Raw genomic sequence first — 15,208 nt, forward strand, 5'->3', positions numbered from 1 at the left:
CATGAACAAAAGATATAATAATAAGACACATGGGGAATCAAGAATATAGATACCCCTAGTACTTCTATGAATAGAGGTATTTATGAAAGTTGTGCATTTACTCATTTCGTTTGTATCGTATGGATCATGCCAAAAAGAAAGAAGGGATAGCCTTAACATACTTGAGCCGATTCTCTTGACAATCCTTCCAACTCCCGTCAAATGCGACAAAACATGTAACGGCGGATCGAAGTAGGGAAAAATTCATCTGATGTTCTTGAGAAAGATTATACCGGGCTCCCTTAGAATTGCAAATCCCATTGCTATTACGTAGTATAACTTCGTATGAAATTTTATTGTAGCAAATCACGTTAATATCATCTAATTAGTCTCGTATGAATTGCTGAAGCTCTCTTCCTTACATTGTAGAGATATATGTATCTCCCTTAAGTAATTTAGAGGGGTTGTTAAGCTTAATGGGTGTGGGGCCCACTTTAGAGATGACTTGGCCACAAATTCCTTTAAGAGTCCCACCTTGCTACATGGTGTAAGAGTCATTTACTTGGGCTTTATCCACATTTACTTGCTGCCACTTTGGGAGCTTATTAAGCCTATCCAAAATTTAATTAGTTAATCTCCCACTAAAAATTAATAATTATCCAATTATTCACATAATTAAGAATTATCTCAAATTACTTAAAATACTACTCACTTTTAATACACTTTATATACCTTAATATCATAGTCATGTGGTACCTTGTATGGCACTAGTCCATAAATATCGGGTATTATAGCTCGGACCGTATTTTATCCCAAATTGAAAACCTTCAACAAAATTCATTTTCTTTGATTCGTTTACCCTTTAACCTTCACGGCACTTACTTATCGCCTGTTATAAATAACATAAATGCTTATAACCTCAAAAATAATCTCATTCCCGAGTCTGCGTCGATTAACTTACGATGAAAATTTAACGTACGAAAATGCGGGATGTAACATCTCATTTTCGAGCTTTCATCAATTTATTTATGGCATACTTTCACGTTTGAAAATATAGGGTGTAACATCATTCCCCCCCTTTGGAACATTCGTCCTCCAATGTTGATTGATGCGCTTATTGTTATCATAACCTATAGCTCTTGCGAATACTTTAGTACTCTCCTTACCATCTAGGCAACTGTTCTGTGAATAAATCCAAAGGCCAGGGCATTCCCTCCCTTTAGGCCTCTTTCTCACACCACGACTTGTGGTTGGAATTCTTTTAAATCTCGTAACTATTGCTACCTTATATCATGCAGTTTGTACGACTTTGTCCTTGTATGTGCGCTTATGCGACCCTTCTCTCATTTTTCAACCAACTTTTAGCTAATCTCTAGGCCTCACTTTGTGAACATATACAGAATTATGACAAGTTGTACCTCTGGGCGTCTATGGCTTTACTACATCTAAGTAAATCATACTATACCATAACTCTTACTTCGATTTACCGTTACTGAGATCTGCTACAAAACTCCAGGTTACTCTCGTTGCTTATCCTATATGTATAAATCTAAGTCCTTTAATGCTTTCTCATTACTGTTCATCTTAAGAATGATGGCTCAATCTCACCTCATACTTTGTAACTTTTATCCATCCATTGTTGATTCACCTCAATATTGATCTACAATCTACCACTGATAACTTGAAACCTCTTGCGTAATCACTAGGGCTCACGTTGCATCGAGGAACATTTGAAGTGATTTTACCGATCCACCTGAGGGGGGATACCATACTTCCATAACCGTATTTCATAGCATCCTAATGTGATTCACCTTACGTGGGTATTTTAATCTAGTACAATTCATGAAATCCCCTTTTCTTTTCTTTTTCTTCAAATCATTAGTCAATCGAAGGCCCAAACGTCATCCTTTATCTATCACAATTACACCCTTATGCTACTACCAGGGCAGCATTCCATCTTTTCTAAATGCTATTAGTATTAGACTCCTTTGAGTTCATTCAGGCTATACTGAACTTTCTATAACTTAGAGAAAATATTAACTTTCTTGTTTTTATGGGCTTAATCCTGAGGATTTATCCATTCTCGTCACCTTCTCACTTGCCTTTCCTTATCCTTACTCATGTCTTCCTAAAACCTTGTCGCTCTGCCATACTTTATCTTGCGACCTACACATATTCATTTATACTACTCGCAACCTTCCTTCAACTTGTTTGTACCATAGATTTCCTTATGTTATTCTGGAATATCAAGCGAGACATCACATTGTCTCAAACTCTTCTTTGCGCTTTTAACTAAACCTCTTGATACCTAGAAACCATAGGTTGGAAGATATGCCACTAATGACACAGCTATTATTCCTGGATACTGAATCCCAATGCGTCTAACCCTCTATCTGAAGTATGGATTATTCACAACCTTCTGCACCTGAGTATCTCGTACGTTGTTCACCTTTACCTTACTTACCTTAAAATCCCGCATCGTATCTTCTATCTCTTTCATAACCCCCCTTCCACATAGGTATGATTCACACCTACAACTTGAAGCTCTATTATAATACTTGCACCTTTGGCGCATACACAATCCGGTGGGAGCTTCATACTGACTTCTTATGAGGCTTGTACTCTTTTAACTGGCTTTCTCTTAGAGTCGTTATAGAATATGGTTGTTGTACTATCTCTCTTGTGCCTTTGATATTAAGAGTGATTCTATAATGTTCTCAATCACGATTTCTATAATTTTTTGGGTCCAATAATCAAACTCCTGATTTACTTAGTTTATGTAACTTTTTAGTTTCCTCTTCCCTCTGATCAGCCTTTATGTAGGCTTAAGCTATCTTCCGATCTACTGCTCCTGGTATTAGTTATTACTTTAGCCTTTCATGGACGCTATGGAATATTCATGATACAATCTTCTAACAATTCAATCATTTGTCTATGACCTGGACTCAATTCTTTGTTTTAACTTATACCGGAGTCTTCTACGGCTGTATGATTGTCAACATATATGCTGCATGGATAATACTCCAAAATCTTAAGTGCGTTCAAAACATAACTAACTTTGGATCATTGATCAAATAATTTCTTTCGTTCCTTCTCAGCTTTCTGCCCCTTGTTGTGTGCATACTTAGCTTATCTTAATTCCCACGCATGCCAGAATTTTCGTACAACTCATATGATCTCGAATATTACTTTTGATTTTACTTCCCGTTCATTAGCCACGATAGGTGCCACTTTCTTATGGAGTGCATATAATGTTGTTGTGAGATTGTTGTTACAAGACCATTTTCTCTTTAGGTCATTGTGCTTAGATTGAAGCCTTCTTCCTTATTTCCTCAGCTAGTCTTTCGTTGTAGTACTTAGGGAGGACCCTCTGACTCTTGAAAAGCTACGAGCTTATTACATCGTATACTCGACAAATTTTTTTATGTCCTTCCTCGCCTATAATTATCCGTAGTTACGTACCTCCACGCCCTTGTGCTTGTAGGGTTGCTTCTAAACTGATGTTTTGACTGTCTTCCCAGTGGCACTCTCTTTTATTTCCGTAACACTCATACGGTACCTTTAACTACCCCAACTCATATCTGAATATTTCTCAAGGGTCAAGATGTCATATCTGCGAGACTGAATTCCCCATGTTGGGGTTCTCTATGTTTATCTTGCACGATCTGTTGATTTGTTTGTATCCTCTTGTCTAGCCATAACTAGGCTCTTCCTGAATCAACTGATAACTATTCGTTGGCCCATTCTCATATTAACATTCCGCGTAATCTTTCTTGGGTTATTTCCTTTGTCTTAACATACGTCTCGCACTGGCTCCTTATCTATCAATAACATCTCGGGCCCGAACCCTTACTTTCTCTCCTTGACGGCGTGTTTGCATAATGTTCTGGAATCGTAGCATATCTGTAGGATTTGAATAAGTACAATCTCATCTCTTTCTCATTTTTATCACATTCTTCCTTTACCATTTCGTAGTTATTAAAACCACTTAATTCTGACTTAATGCCACATCACTCCATATTCCCCCTTTTGGGGAGTACTAAGATTTAGTGCTACGACGATCTACCTATAGATGTTTTACCTCTTCATCTTTGGCGTCTTTTCACATCATCGATGATCCTTACTCGCCTTGCGGTAATCCTTCTGTACCAAGGATAACAAAATTCCTTACTCACAAGGGTGATACTTAGTGTAACTGGCACACAAAGTCCCTTAAGCTTAACTTAGCTCACATTGCTTGCTTTAGGGAAGTGTCTTACTGAATGACCTTTAAAGGTTATTCTTCTGTCGTCCATTCTATTATTGCCGGAATGCAATCTCTGAATTTTTCATGATGCCGACTATTATCAAATCACTTAGTCCCTAATTCATGTTTAGTTTATCTTGTTCACCAGCCCATACTGATTTCTATTATTCTGGGGTCTAACTTTTCCTTCTGATAATCACGTTAAAGTTATGAACTTATTTCTCGAAATGAAGATATGACTTTATGGCCTATACTTTTTTGCTGTCTCAAGGCTGTCACCTCTCATCTTTTCCTTCCCTTGACTATAGACTCTGTCATACTGTCATTTTTTTTATCTACCATTGTCATCCATGTATCACATCTTACTCATAATGCTTTATTAACTCTCTTCTTATTTCCCTGCTAACATTTCTATCTATCACTTTATTATGAAAACTTCAACAAGACATTCTTTTGCTTTTAGTTCCCCTTGATCCATCCACTGGCTCTTCGGTTTGTCTAACATTATCTCTCTACTAGGGACGGGAGCCACACTAAGATAATATTTATCCCTTCCAGGCTTCCAGTGCCTATCTTTGTAGTACTCATATCTAGTTGTACTATTTTAGAGTGCACCATCTGGGTGTCTCATGAGGAGATCTATTAGCACATTTGCAATATCCTTCGAAAATGTCAACTAATGCTAACACTCCATCCATAATTTTGGGTTACTCTAACCCCAGCTTGATCCTAATATCCCATCCTTCTCTTAAACTATATATGTCAGCTCCCATAGGCATAATTGAGATGGGTGTGGCTAATCGTATATATCTCTATTACTGTTGAAAGTAACTCGGAATGCTTATATTTCTCTACTTGAATTGTAAATACTGTTGATCTTCATTAACTGGGTACCTCGTACCTTTCTTCACCTTGCTTCTTTTACTTGCTAAAACTTGTATCTACCTTCTAAATCTCTCATTTCTTTTCACCATATGGGTGGATAGATATTCTTGCCTTAAGACTCCTTATCAAGAAGCTTACGCGTCTTAATACATACATGATCTGCTGAAGACCTCACATTTACTCATCATAAGCATCATGCAAAATCGAGTTCCTTTGACTCAACTCTTCCACATCCACATGCAATCTCTTACCAACTGTCTTTTTGGATGTAGGCATAGTTGTATTATGAATAAAATAGAGTTTAAGAGTTTGAATTCTTACAACTAAGCTCCACCACATGATCTAGAGTAAGAAGAAAGAGTGACAGTCATAAATGCCATGTAGCCTCCTGCTTATAAGTGTGGTGCACAACACATCCATAAACAAGACTCTACTAGACATGGCTTATAGACTCTCTAGGACAGAACTGCTCTGATACCACTTTTGTCACGACCCAAGCCGATGGGCCGCGATGGGCACCCGGTACCTTACTCAACCGAGTACCAACGTAACGTATCTTTCGTATCATACTATCATAGGTAAATGAGCCGGAGAGGCTTTTGTGAGATAGGTAGAATAAAACATGAGGAAATAATCAACATTGGACGACCCAACGTGTAATACAAACTTATGCATATGACATACAGGCCTATAAGACCAAAATGATCACTTGTAAACTGAACATAGGCCGACAAGGCCATATAATCTTTCACGTATATGACATATGTCTACAAGCCTCTAAGAGTAGATAAATACCATAAAGGTTGGGACAGGGCCCCGCCATACTAATCAATACATGTCCAAATCATACTGACCAAATAAGCAACTCCGGAGCAAATAGAGCGCACCAACACTTTCTGCTGAGCTGATAGCCTACTTGGAGGACTCTCAACCTGTCTATCGGGACATGTGGGCATGAAACGCAGCGTCCCCAGGAAAATGGGACGTCAGTACAAATAATGTACCGAGTATGTAAGGAATGAAAATTAGTAAATAAAATACATGAGAGAAACATGGAGTAAAAGACTCGACATGTAAGTCTGAAAAGCTCTATGAAACATTTCATATTTATAATGTCATGTATATGCGTATAAATGCCATACCATGCATAGGTATAGGCGTACATAACATCATCAAGCCTCTGAGGGCATCCCATCATATCATCTCGGCCACTGTGGGCAAATCATCAACGTATACCAGCTGATCAGGTGGTGGTGCATATATAACGCCATAAACTTTTTCCATATACCATATACATATAATATACGCGTATATAACGCCATCTGGTCATGGGTCAATATACATGTATAAATGAATGAAATGCATAAGAAGTAAGTTTATAAGATTTCTCGGTATGTCATAAGATCAATATGCCTTCGGATAAATTTTATCAACTACGTATTTTTCTGACACCCATGAACAGAAGATATAATAATAAGACACATGGGGAATCAAGAATATAGACACCCCTAGTACTTCTATGAATAGAGGCATTTATGAAAGTTGTGCGTTTACTCATTTCGTTTGTATCGTATGGATCATGCCAAAAAGAAAAAAGGGATAGCCTTAACATACCTGAGCCGATTCTCTTGACAATCCTTCTAACACCCATCAAACGTGAAAAAACATGTAACGGCGGATCGAAGTAGGGAAAAATTCGTATGATGTTCTTAAGAAAGATTATACTGGGCTCCCTTAGAATTGCAAATCCCGTTGCTATTACGTGGTATAACTTCGTATGAAATTTTGTTGTAGAAAATCACGTTGCTATCATCTAATTAGTCTCGTATGAATTGCTGAAGCTCTCTTCCTTACATTGTAGAGATATACGTATCTCCCTTAAGTGATTTAGAGGGGTTGTTAAGCTTAATGGGTGTGGGGGCCACTTTAGAGATGACTTGGCCACAAATTCCTTTAAGAGCCCCACCTTGCTATATGGTGTAAGAGTCATTTACTTGGGCTTCATCCACATTTACTTGCTGCCACGTTGGGGGCTTATTAAGCCTATCCAAATGTGCTAATTTAATTAGTTAATCTCTCACTAAAAATTAATAATTATCCAATTATTCACATAATTAAGAATTATCTCAAATTACTTAAAATACTACTCACTTTTAATACACTTTATATACCTTATTATCATAGTCATGTGGTACCTTGTATGGCACTTGTCTATAAATATCGGGTATTATAGCTCGGACCGTATTTTATCCCAAATTGACAACCTTCAACAAATCTCATTTTCTTTGATTCGTTTACCCTTTAACCTTCACGGCACTTACTTATCACCTATTATAAATAGCATAAATGCTTATAACCTCAAAAATAATCGCATTCCCGAGTCTGCGTCGATTAACTTACGACAAAACTTTAACGTACGAAAATGCAAGATGTAACATCTCATTTCTGAGCTTTCATCAATTTATTTATGACGTACTTTCACATTCGAAAATATAGGGTGTAACATAAAATAGGTAAGACTGATTCTCACTCTATTGAGAACGTCTACTTGATAGATGGACTGAAATACAGTCTAATAAGTGTATCACAATTGTGTGATAGAGGTAACATGGTAGCATTCACCTCTACAAAATGCTTTGTGATTAATCTTACTACTGACAAGATAGTTTTGCAGGGAAAAAGAGTGAACAACATATATGTTGTAGATCTGTCCACACTTTCAGATAATGAATTCACTTGCTTAAGTGTGTTGGATAATGATCCCCTCCTTTGGCGCAAGAGACTTGGACATACCAGTCTAAGTCAACTCAACAAACTAGTCTCCAAGGACTTGGTGATAGGGATGCCTAACGTTAAGTTCAAGGAAGATAAAGTTTGTGAGGCTTGTGCAAGGGGGAAGTAGGTAAGATCCTCTTTCAAAAGCAATAAAGCGGTAAGCACCACCAAGACGATGGAACTGGTCCATATGGATCTTTGTGGACCAATGAGAACATTGAGGAGAGGTGGTAAGAGATATGTTATGGTGCTTGTTGATGATTATTATAGGTTTAGTTGGACATTATTTTTAACATCTAAAGATGAAGCATTTGACATGTTTACTTATTTTGTTAGAAATATTCAGAAACAACTAGGTAATCAACTTGCATCAATTAGGTCTGATCACGGTACTGAATTTGAGAATGCTAAATTTACTGAATTTTGTAATGAGCATGGCATAAATCATAATTTTTCTGCTCCTAGGACTCCACAACAAAATGGAGTAGTTGAAAGAAAGAATAGGATATTGGAAGAAATGGCTAGGACTATGATGAGACTTTTGCTCCAGTTGCAAAATTGGAGGCAATTAGACTCCTTATAGCCTTTGCTGCTTGCATGAAATTCACTCTCCATCATATGGATGTCAAGAGTGCCTTCCTCAATGGCTATCTAAAGGAAGAAGTGTTTGTTAAGCAACCTCCGGGCTTTGAGAGCAAGGAATGTCTTGATCATGTGTACAAGCTTGACAAGGCACTTTATGGGCTCAAGCATGGTATGAAAGATTATCAAAATTCTTGCTTGAGCATGGCTACAAGAGAGGTAAAATTGACAATACTTTATTCTTGAAAGAAAAAGGTAAAGATCTCTTGGTAGTTCAGATATATGTTGATGATATAATCTTTGGAGCAACTACTGATAAGTTAAGTAAAGAATTTGCTAAACAAATGGGGAGTGAATTTGAAATGAGTATGATGGGTGAGCTTAATTTCTTTTTAGGCTTACAAATTAAACAAAATTCAAATAAAACTATGATTCATCAGCAGAAGTATGTGAAAGAGTTGCTTAAAAGGTTTTAAATGGAAGATTCCAAAGAAATTGACACTCACATAGCAACAACCACAAAATTGGATGTAGATGAACCTGGTTCATCTGTTGATAAGAAGTTGTATAAGGGAATGATTGGCTCTTTTTTATAGCTCACTACTAGCAGACCTAACACTGTTTTCACTGTAGGCCTTTGTGCTAGATTTCAGGCAAATCCAAAGGAGTCTCACTTGACTTTTGTCAAGAGGATCTTGAGATACCTAAAAGGCACCACTAACCTCTGTCTATGGCTCATGTCTTGTGTCTTGGGCCACCAAAAAGCAAACTTTTATGGCCTTATCTACTGCTGAAGCTGAGTATGTTGATGTTGACTCATGTTGTGCTCAATTGTTGTGGATCAAACAATAATTAATGGACTTTAGAATTGATGTAGGTTGTATCCCCGTCTTTTGTGATAACATCAGTGCAATTAGTATGACCAAGAACCCGGTTCATCACAAAAGAACTAAACACATAGATGTTAGGCATCACTTTTTGAGGGACAACTATGAAAAGGGTTTGATCACTATGGAATTTTGTGCTACTGACAAGCAAATAGTTGACATCTTCACAAAAGCTCTAAGTAGAGATCACTTTGAAAGGAACATGTTAGAATTAGGGATGATTAAGATCACCTAAAATGAACTAGTTCTAACTCAAAAGTGGTTAGGAAATCTGTGAATTTTTATACATAATTAAATTAGATTTTGCTGAGTCTCATACTTTCATCAGTATACTCATGTGCCATTTGCTAAAATATCTCATTAATCTCTAATGATATTATATTTATTTTCTTAGAAAATTCAGACTTACACAAGAGATTTTTCAGTGAAAAATGTGGTTCACCCAGATTATATGGTACATACTCTCCACTCTGCATATTTTGAAATAATTATCTTTGGATAATGATCAAAAGAAAAGTCCATTTGATCCTAACCTCCTTGATGTTATCCGTTACGAAATGAGCCAGTTTCATCCAAAAGAGTCCCAAAAACGCAATAAGTGCCTAGATTCAGAGAGAGTCATAAACGTCTCTTCAAATTGACTCCCGGTTTGATTAGACTCCTGAACTTCTGCAAAAGTTCTTGTTACCCAATCAAAGCATCTCTCTTTAAATTATTTTGGCATAAGTCATTTCTTCACTTCTAATTCACAACTGCCAAACAATTCTCTCTAGTCTTCTCTCATCTTCCAAAACACATAATCATCTTCTCTCATCCTCTAACCATCAATGGCTAACACTTCTGCAAATCCCTCATCACCACCCAAAGAATTCATACCCACTCCTTCAACCACACCCTCAACCACACCTATCTTTAAGAAAGGAAGATTCAAAAATGCTTGCTCGCAAAGTAGTTGTTGGAGGAGAAAAAATCAAGAAAAATAATAAGCAACTGAAGGCAAGTTAGGCAGATGAACCCCAAAAATTTGAAGATTCCTTCAAGTCTGCAACTGAGGGGGAAGAAACTATTTCGTCTGAAACAGAGCAGGTAACATCTGGTCCAAAAATTACATTTGAGACTATCTCTGAAGTTGCTGAAAATCTGGAAAATAGGTTTGTGTTGGTAGGAACCATGGATGGGGTTAAAACAACTGAGTCTAGGAAATTGGGTGGTAAAAATAAAAAGAATAAAGAAAAAGAGAGTGAGGGTGCTCAAGGAGATGTGAGGGAAATGGGAAAAGGAGTGGCTGAATCCTCACCCACTCCTAACGGTTTGACTGAAGAAACAAGAGCTATGGTAGTATGGACTGAGGAATCTGCTGAAGAAGAAGAAGAAAGTGTGAGAGAAAAAGGGAGAAGTGGGTCTGGAGAAGCTGCTGAGGGATTAGTTAGATTGGGGAAGAATATTCAAGAACTTGTTCCATTTGTGCAGGAACCCCTCGAGGACCTACTGAGAAAAGTGTCTGATAGTTACAATCCTAAAAAGAAAAAGGGTTCAGGAGTTAAAGTCCTTGGTACTGCTAGGGAAAATAAGAAGAAAAAGGTTGCCTCTTCTATCCCAGTAGAAACTCCTCCTATAAAAGGAAGAGCTACAAGGAGTCAGAAGAAGCAGAGTGAGTCTGAACTGGAAAAGGCCCTAGAAGAAAGTAAGAGAAAAACTGTTGCAAAGGGAAAAAAGAAGGTGGTTGAGGCTGTTGAGGTAGTTGAAATTGAGGAGATGGACCTGGTACTTTGTGATGAAGAGGAGGCAAAAGAAATGGAGGTTGTGACTCCAAAGGCAAAGAAGATCAAGATTTCAACAAAGAAGTCTATTTCAAAGACAAAGCATGCACGGCCCTCTACTTTGGCTAAAAGATCTAGGTCTGCCTTGAAGTCAGGAAAAGTGAAAGTAGTGGAAGAAGAAGAAGAATATGGTGCATAGAAGGACAAGATGGTTAAGTTTGGGAAACGAACCATCTTGAAAGGTAGACTCCTCAGGAACTTGGAGGAGGAAGACATGATGATGTTGTTGGAAAAGTTACAACTGTAGGGTTGGAAGGTTATGGTCCTTCATATGGATGGAAAGCTTGCCAGAACTGAGATTATGGAGTTCATGGCAAACTGTGAGATCAAAAATGGCAGAGTCACCAATATGGTGAAGGGGGTGACAGTGAGGTTTGATGAGAAGGAATTGGGATGGATCTTAGGTGTACCTGATGTAGGGTACAATGATTACAAGAAACTCAAATGGCTAAGTCTAGAGAATTTCCCTACCTCCCTTGCCATTACAAGGAAGTTTGGACAATGAAGAAGAGCTTCAGCCCAAGGCTATATACATGTAACGACCTGGTCGGTCGTTTTGAGTATTACAACCCTGTTTCCCCATTTACTGCTCAAATTGTGATTTACAGTTGTTATTTGACTTGCCGGGGTAATTAGTTCGGGTTCGGTAAGGTTTTGGAATGATGTAGAACACTTAGTTCCAATGTTTAGAACTTAAGTTGAAAAGGTTTTTGTGGTGCCGAGGTAGATTAATTAGTACAAAGGTTGTAGCAATTTCTCGCGGCGAGCTCGGACTTTTTAGGTGGAATAATGCACTGGGAGTAAAGGAAAATTTTTGCCAGAAAAAGTCATTTTTGCGGCCCACTATGCGATCGTAGAATCACTCTGCGGGCCGCATAACTACCGCAGACCCAGGTAAGCGGAGTGAATCAAAGGCAGGGCATCTTGGAGGAAGATCTGCGGTGCATTATGTGACCGCAGACCAGTTCTGAGATGCATTATGCGACCGCAGAATAGCTCTGCGGGCCGCATAACTACCGCAGACCTAGGTAAGCGACCCCCAATTTTGGGTACCAATTTTTTGCGGCCGATATGTGGACCGCTTGTCAATTCTGCGACCGCATATGTGATTCGGGGCTTCTTTTATAGAGATAGAAAGTGAAAATTTAGTCAATTGTTCATCAATTCTTGTTCAAGGCTTGAAGATTTCACAAGGATCTTTCTAGGGCTTCAAAGAGGTAAGGATTTCTAACTTTAATCTTCAATTTCGAGTTTGGGTAAAGATGGGTGATTGGGAGTATGATTCTTGGGTGTGAGAGTATTACTTATACATACACATACCAATAAGGTTTATGGAAAGATTGTTGAGTTCAAATGGGTAAAGATTGGGTTGAAAATGGTAGAAATCTTCAAAGACTTTAATTGAAGATTTGAGGGTTGAGTTGATGTCGGAATTTGGTAAAATTTGTATGGTTTGACTCGTGGTTGGATAGGCGTTCATATTTTATAACTTTTGTCGGGTTTTGAGACGTGGGACCCACATGCATTTTTGAGTTAAATTTTGGATTTTATTAAAAAAATTAGTATTTCCTTATGGAATTAATTATAATAATTGGTATTGACTGAATCGAATTAATTGTGGCTAGATACGAGGCTTTCGGAGACCAATTCTCGTGGCAAGGGCATAGCAGAATAAAGAATTACATGGTTTGAGGTGAGTAACAGTTCTAAATTTGGTCGTACGGGTATGAAACCCCGAATTATGTGATATGTGATTGGTTTTGAGGTAACACACATGCTAGGTGACGGGCGTGTGGGCGTGCACTGTAGGAACTGTGACTTGGTCAATATCATGGAACTGTGTAATTAAATAATTTATTGATATCCGTATATTTTTTCACGGATTAGAGAAATTGGTATATAAATCATGTTTAAATCATATGATTACACTGTTGGGACCCACAAAGGTCGTGTACTTGTGGAGTTATCTGCTAAATAGCTGTTTTGCATTCAGTCACGGTTGTATTTACATATTTTTAACTCAGTCTATCTTATTCATTATTGATACATCATATCATTGTTGTTGGGCTGCTTATCATGATTTCTGAGAGCCCGAGAGACTGGAGCGGTTGATGACTGAGTGAGGCTGAAGGCCTAATTGTGAGGATATTTATGAAATCGGGTTGCACGCCGCAGCATGCTTCATTGATTTATGCCATGATTGGCTTGTTATAATGCTTGGACTGAAAGAGCCCCTCCGGAGTCTGTACACACCCCCAGTGAGCGCATGTACCTACTGAATGCGAGTGCGAATGCCGAGTACTGAGTGATTGTGAGGAATGAGTGACCGTGAGGAATAAGAGACTGTAAGGAATGAGTGACTGTGAGGTTGGAGTAAATGGGAGGACTGAGTGACTGTTACTATTAGAGGATGCATTGATTTCATTATTTCTGCATTTCAGGTGTCATATATCACTGTTTTGGAAAATTTCTAAAAGCCATTATCTTCTGTTTCAATCGAAGTTGATATGAAATTACTGTGAAAATTTTAAATGTTGAACTTGCGAGTATGTCTACCCTTTTATGTTAGAAATTACTATATTTGGACTTAGCCATAAAGCTCGTCACTACTTTTAATTCTTTATTTATTATTGTTACTTACTGAGTTGGTTGTACTCATACTACACCATGTACTTTGTATGCAGATCCAGGTGATCCTGGACACAGTGGGTGTTGATTCTTTCACACAGTTGATTTTTCGGAGATTTAGAGGTAGCTGCTATGTTTCGCAGACCTTGTCTCTCCTTCCTTATCTCTTTATTTACTGTATTTGGTATCAGACTATTATGGACCGTGCTTTCCAGACTTGTAATGTATAGATGCTCATGTACTCAGTGACACCGGATTTTGGAAATATATTTTACCCAGTATTTGTGGGATTTTCTCTTAAACTTAATTATTATGTTATCCGTATTTAAAAGAAAAATATGGGTTATTGACGTTGTCGGCTTGCCTAGTACTAAGATAGGCGCCATCTTTGGATTTTGAGTATGACAATACAAAAGTGAGATGAAGCCTCCCCACAAAGTGTTGTTCGAATTTGTTAACAAAGTTGTACTGACTAGGCAGGAAAGGAGGCACATTGCCACATTCATGGACCTTGTCCTTATGGAATGTGTGGACAGTGGAAGACAAATCAATTGGCCTGGATTTATCACCCAGCTTCTTGATAGGGTTTTGACTGGCACCAAAACTCATGTCATACACTATTGTTTCATTCTCATGGTTGTACCCGCACACATCAAGGTACCTATCAAGAAATGGGAAGTTGGTACAAGCAAGGATCACTTTGGGGCAAACACTTTGACTGCTTGTGACTATGAAGTCCACACCACTCCCAAAGAACCTGGTTCATCCAAAAAGGTACCTGTGAACAGCAAAGTGCGAGCCTTGGTGCAAGAGAGTGGGGCTAAGGATGTTGAATTTGAAAGGCATAATAAGAAGTTGGCAGAAGTAGAAACTGAGACATATGATCTCATAGCTAAGCTTGAAAAGGAGAAGGAGAAGAATGATGGCATTCTTCATGATATACTGGATCTGCTCCAAGAACCGAGTCCTTCCCAGCCTTAAGACCTTCCTAGCCTAGTTAGGCAAACCAGTGTTTTTATCTCAAGACCTTCCTAACCTAGTTAGGCAAACCAGTATTTTTATCTTAAGACCTTCCTAGCCTAGTTAGGCAAACTAGTGACCGGATAGGATTTCTTTTTTATATTTTTGCTCATGATCCAGTATTTTTATTTCTTTTTATGCTTTGTGGATGACCAATATTAGTGATAATCAACCGTTGTTGTGCTCTAATTGTTTATTGATGCTTCTTAGATAACTAATATTATTAGATTGATAAATGATGCTTGACGCCATGATTGCATTTGAAGTAGCCCTAGTGGCCATAAGTAATTTCTATTAAAATCTGGTTATCTAACATAATTATGCAACTTTTCGATAATGCCAAGAGGGGGAAGATAGGTTGTGCTTATTACTTTGGACTGTGATGT

This window comes from Nicotiana tomentosiformis, chromosome 2, assembly GCF_000390325.3.
Source record: "Nicotiana tomentosiformis chromosome 2, ASM39032v3, whole genome shotgun sequence".
NCBI lineage: Eukaryota > Viridiplantae > Streptophyta > Magnoliopsida > Solanales > Solanaceae > Nicotiana > Nicotiana tomentosiformis.